General features: G+C 36.6%; 1 non-coding gene across 1 annotated transcript; it reads right to left on the reverse strand.

Annotated features, from left to right (window-relative positions):
* Window positions 1–2,516: 2,516 nt before the first annotated feature.
* LOC112716701 (small nucleolar RNA R71) lies at window positions 2,517–2,620 on the reverse strand. The gene has a single exon (XR_003160444.1). It is a non-coding gene; the product is annotated as a small nucleolar RNA R71 (small nucleolar RNA).
* Between the last annotated feature and the right edge of the window lie 2,709 nt (window positions 2,621–5,329).

The raw sequence follows: 5,329 nt of genomic DNA on the forward strand, positions 1-5,329 counted from the left end.
TCCGTGGGATCGACCCTTACTCACGTAAGGTATTACTTGGACGACCCAGTGCACTTGCTGGTTAGTTGTGCGGAGTTGTGACTAAGTGTGATTCATGTTTGAGAGCGCTACCAAGTTTCTGGCACCATTGTTGATGATCACAATTTCGTGCACCAAGTTTTTGGCGCCGTTGCAGGGGATTGTTCGAGTTTGGACAACTGACGGTTCATCTTGTTGCTCAGATTAGGTAATTTTCTTTTTATTTTTTTTCAAAAAGTTTTCAAAAATTTTCCCTTTGTTTTAAAAAATTATTCCAAAATTTTTAAGAATGAATTCTAGAGTTTCATAGTAACATGTACAGCCATATCCAAATCCTTTTGGATTGAGGCTTCCACTTGTCAACATAACGGGAATGTATATGGAGTTGGAAGAAATATCAGCTGTTGCATGCCTGATTTATATCTTCTAAAGCTGGCTGGCTATTAAGCCATGCCCAACCCTTGGATTGGAGCTTTAGACTAACATTGAAAGATTACTGGAATTCTTATTAAAAATTTTGAATCTCTTAATTTCTTTTCCTATATGTTTTTTCGAAAAAAATAAAAGAAAGTACAAAAAAAATCATAAAATCATAAAAACCAAAAATATTTTGTGTTCTTGTTTGAGTTTTGTGTCATGTTTTAAGTTTGGTGTCAATTGCATATTTATCTTGTCCTTGCATTTTTCGAAAATTTATGCATTCATAGTGTTCTTCATGATCTTCAAGTTGTTATTGGTAAGTCTTCTTGTTTGATCTTGATGTTTTCTTGTTTTGAATCTTTTGTTGTTTTTCATGTGCATTTTTGCATTCATATTGCTAAGCATTAAAGATTTCTAAGTCTAGTGTCTTGCATGTTTTCTTTGCATCAAAAATTTTTCAAAAATATGTTCTTGATGTTCATCATGATCTTCAAAGTGTTCTTGGTGCTCATCTTGACATTCATAGTGTTCTTGCATGCATCATGTGTTTTGATTCATAATTTTCATGTTGTGAGTCATTTTTGTTGTTTTTCTCTCTCATCATTAAAAAATTCAAAAATAAAAAATATCTTTTCCTTATTTCTCTCAAAAATTCGAAATTTTGGGTTGACTTGGTCAAAAATTTTTAAAATAAGTTGTTTTCTTGTTAGTCAAGTCAAAATTTCAATTTTAAAAATCTTATCTTTTCAAAACTTTTTCAAAACTCAAATATTTTTCATTTTTTTTATATATATATTTTTGAAAATTTCTTTTAAATTGATTTTCAAAATCTTTTCTTAATTTTAATTCAAAATTTACAAAAATTATGCTAACAAGTAATGTGATTGGTTCAAAAATTTGAAGTTTGTTACTTTCTTGTTAAGAAAGGTTCAATCTTTAAATTCTAGAATCATATCTTTTAGTTTCTTATTAGTCAAGTAATTAATTTTAATTTTAAAAATTAAATCTTCTCCAACCATATCTTTTTAGTCATATCTTTTTATCATATCTCTTTCAAAATTTTATTTTTTTCAAAAAAATTGATTTTAAAATATCTTTTCTAACTTCTTATCTTCTTATCTTTTCAAATTTGATTTTCAAATCTTTTTCAACTAACTATTTGACTTTTTGTTTGTTTCTTATCTTTTTCAAAACCACCTAACTACTTTTCTCTCTCTAATTTTCGAAAATATCTCCCTCTTTTTCAAAATTCTTTTTAATTAACTAATTGTTTTAAATTTTAATTTTAATTTTAATTCTTCCTTTAATTTTCGAAAATCACTAACTCTTTTTCAAAATTAATTTTCGAATTCTCTCCCCCTCATCTTCCTCTATTTATTTATTTATTCACTAACACTTCTCTTCATCTCAAATCACTACCTCTATCCTTACCCTTCTGTTTGGATTCTCCTTTCTTTATTCCCTTTCTTCTTCTACTAACAATAAGGAACCTCTTTACTGTGACATAGAGGATTCCTCTTCTATTCTTTTCTTGTTCTCTTCTCTTTCATATGAGCAGGAACAAGGAAAAAGGCATTCTTGTTGAAGCTGATCCAGAACCTGAAAGGACTCTGAAGAGAAAACTAAGAGAAGCTAAATTACAACAATCCAGAGACAACCTTGCTGAAATTTTCACAAGAAAATGAGATGGCATCCGAACCCAACAAAAATAATGCAAGAAGGATTCTTGGTGATTATACTATACCTACTTCCAAGTTTGATGGAAGAAGCATCTCAATTCTTGCCATTGGAGCAAACAATTTTGAGCTGAAACCTCAACTAGTTGCTCTAATGCAACAGAACTGCAAGTTTTATGGACTTCCATCAGAAGATCCCTACCAGTTTTTAACTGAGTTCTTGCAGATCTATGAGACTGTTAAGACGAATGGAGTAGATCCTGAAGTCTACAGGCTCATGCTTTTGCCTTTTGCTGTAAGAGACAAAGCTAGAACATGGCACAACCTAAGGATAGCCTGGACTCTTGGGATAAGCTGGTCACGACCTTCTTGGCTAAGTTCTTTCCTCCTCAAAAGCTGAGCAAGCTTAGAGTGGATGTTCAGACCTTCAAACAAAAAGATGGTGAATCCCTCTATGAAGCTTGGGAAAGATACAAGCAGATGACCAAAAGATGTCCTTCTGACATGTTTTCAGAATGGATCATGATAGATATATTCTATTATGGTCTATCTGAGTTCTCTAAGATGTCACTGGACCATTCTACAGGTGGATCCATTCATCTAAAAAAAATGCTTGCAGAGGCTCAAGAACTTATTGACATGGTTGTAAATAACCAGTTCATGTACACTTCTGAGAGGAATTCCGTGAATAATGAGACGCCTCAAAGGAAGAGAGTTCTTGAGATTGATGCTCTGAATGCCATATTGGCTCAGAACAAAATGTTGACTCAGCAAGTCAACATGATTTCTCAAAGTCTGAATGGATGGCAAAATGCATCCAACAGTACTAAAGATGCATCTTCTGAAGAAGAAGTTTATGATCCTGATAACCCTGCAATAGCAGAGGTAAATTACTTAGGTGAATGTTATGGAAACACCTACAATTTATCATGGAGAAATCATCCAAATTTCTCATGGAAGGATCAACAAAAGCCTCAACAAGGCTTTAATAATGGTGAACGAACTAGGCTCAGCAATAGCAAGCCTTTTCCATCATCTTCTCAGCAACAGACAGAGAATCCTGAGCAAAGCACTTCTAATTTAGCTAATCTAGTCTCTGATCTATCTAAGGCCACTTTAAGTTTCATGAGTGAAACAAGATCCTCCATTAGAAATTTGGAGGCACAAGTAGGCCAGCTGAGTAAGAAAGTTACTGAAACCCCTCCTAGTACTCTCCCAAGCAATACAGAAGAGAATCCAAAGAGAGAGTGCAAGGCCATTGATATACTCAACATGGCCGAATGCAAGAAGGAGGGAGAGGACGCGAATCCCAATGAGTAAGATCTCATGGGACGTCTCTCAAGCAGGAAGGAGTTCCCTATTGAGGATCCAAAGGAATCTGAGTCTCATATAGAGACCATAGAGATTCCATTAAATCTCCTTCTGCCATTCATGAGCTCTGAAGATTATTCTTCCTCTGAAAAGGATGAAGATGTAATTGGAGAGCAAGTTGCTCAATATCTATGAGCCATCATGAAGCTGAATGCCAAGTTATTTGGTAATGAGACTTGGGAAGGTGAACCTCCCTTGCTCATTAGTGAACTAGATACATGGGTTCAGCATACTTTACCTCAAAAGAGACAAGATCCTGGCAAATTCGTAATACCCTGTAGCATAGGCACCATGACCTTTGAGAAATCTCTGTGTGACCTAGGGTTAAGCATAAATCTTATGCCACTCTCTGTAATGGAGAAGCTGGAGATCATTGAGGTACAGCTTGCCTTATTCTCATTACAATTGGCAGACAAGTCAGTAAGACAAGTTTATGGATTAGTAGAGGACGTGTTAGTAAAGGTTAAAGGCCTTTGCATTCCTGCTGATTTCATAATCTTAGACAGAAGACCTTTCCTAGCCACAGCAGAAGCTGTGATAGATGTTAACAGAGGAGAATTAGTCCTTCAATTGAATGGGGACTATCTTGTGTTTAAGGCACACAGCTATCCTTCTGTAACAAGGGAGAGTAAGCATGCAGAGCTTCTCTCAATACAGAGTCAAACAGAGCCCCCACAACCAAACTCTAAGTTTGGTGTTGAATCCCCACATCTAAACTCTAAGTTTGGTGTTGGGACTATACAACATTGACCTGATCACCTGTGTGGCTCCATGAGAGCCCACTGTCAAGCTATTGACATTAAAGAAGCGCTTATTGGGAGGCAACCCAATTTTTATTTATCTAATTTTATTTTATTTTCATTGTTCTTTTATGTTTTATTAGGTCCATGATCATGTGGAGTCACGAAAAAAATATTAAAATTAAAAACAGAATCAAAAACAGCAGAAGAAAAATCACACCCTGGAGAAATGACCTACTGGCGTTCAACACCAGTAAGGAGCATCTGGCTGGCGTTCAACGCCAGAACAGAGTATGGATCTGGCGTTGAACGCCAGAAACAAGCAACATCCTGGCGTTCAAACGCCAGGAATGCACCCTGAGGAGAGCTGGCGCTGAATGCCAGAAACAAGCATAAAACTGGCGTTCAACGCCAGAAACATGCTGCACATGGGCGTTGAACGCTCAGAACATGCATCACTTCGGCGTTTGAATGCCAGAATTGCATGCAAAGGCATTTTACATGCCTAATTGGTGCAGGGATGTAAATCCTTGACACCTCAGGATCTGTGGATCCCACAGGATCATCTTAGGATCTGTGGACCCCACAGGATCCCCACCTACCATATTCTCCCCTCTTCTCAACATTCATCCTCTTCTTCCAATAAACACTCTTCCCCAAAACCCTTCACCAATCACCTCAATCTCTCTTCCCAATTACCCCCTTCACCACTCACATCTATCCACTCTTCCTCATAAACCCCACCTACCTTCAAAATTCAAATTTCTTTCCCACACAAACCCACCCTAAATGGCCGAACCTACTCCCTCTCCCCTCACTATATAAACCCCTCCATTCTCCTTAATCTTCACACAACACAACCCCCTATTCTACACCTTGGCCGAATACACCTCCCTTACTCTCCTCCATATTTTATCTTCTTCTTCTTCTTTTCTTTCTTTTCTTGCTCGAGGGCGAGCAATATTTTAAGTTTGGTGTGGTAAAAGCATAAGCTTTTTGTTTTTCCATTACCATTGATGGCACCTAAGGCCGGAGAAACCTCTAGAAAAGGAAAAGGGAAGACAAAAGTTTCCACCTCCAAGTCATGGGAGATGGAAATATTCA

Source organism: Arachis hypogaea, chromosome 1 (assembly GCF_003086295.3).
Source record: "Arachis hypogaea cultivar Tifrunner chromosome 1, arahy.Tifrunner.gnm2.J5K5, whole genome shotgun sequence".
NCBI lineage: Eukaryota > Viridiplantae > Streptophyta > Magnoliopsida > Fabales > Fabaceae > Arachis > Arachis hypogaea.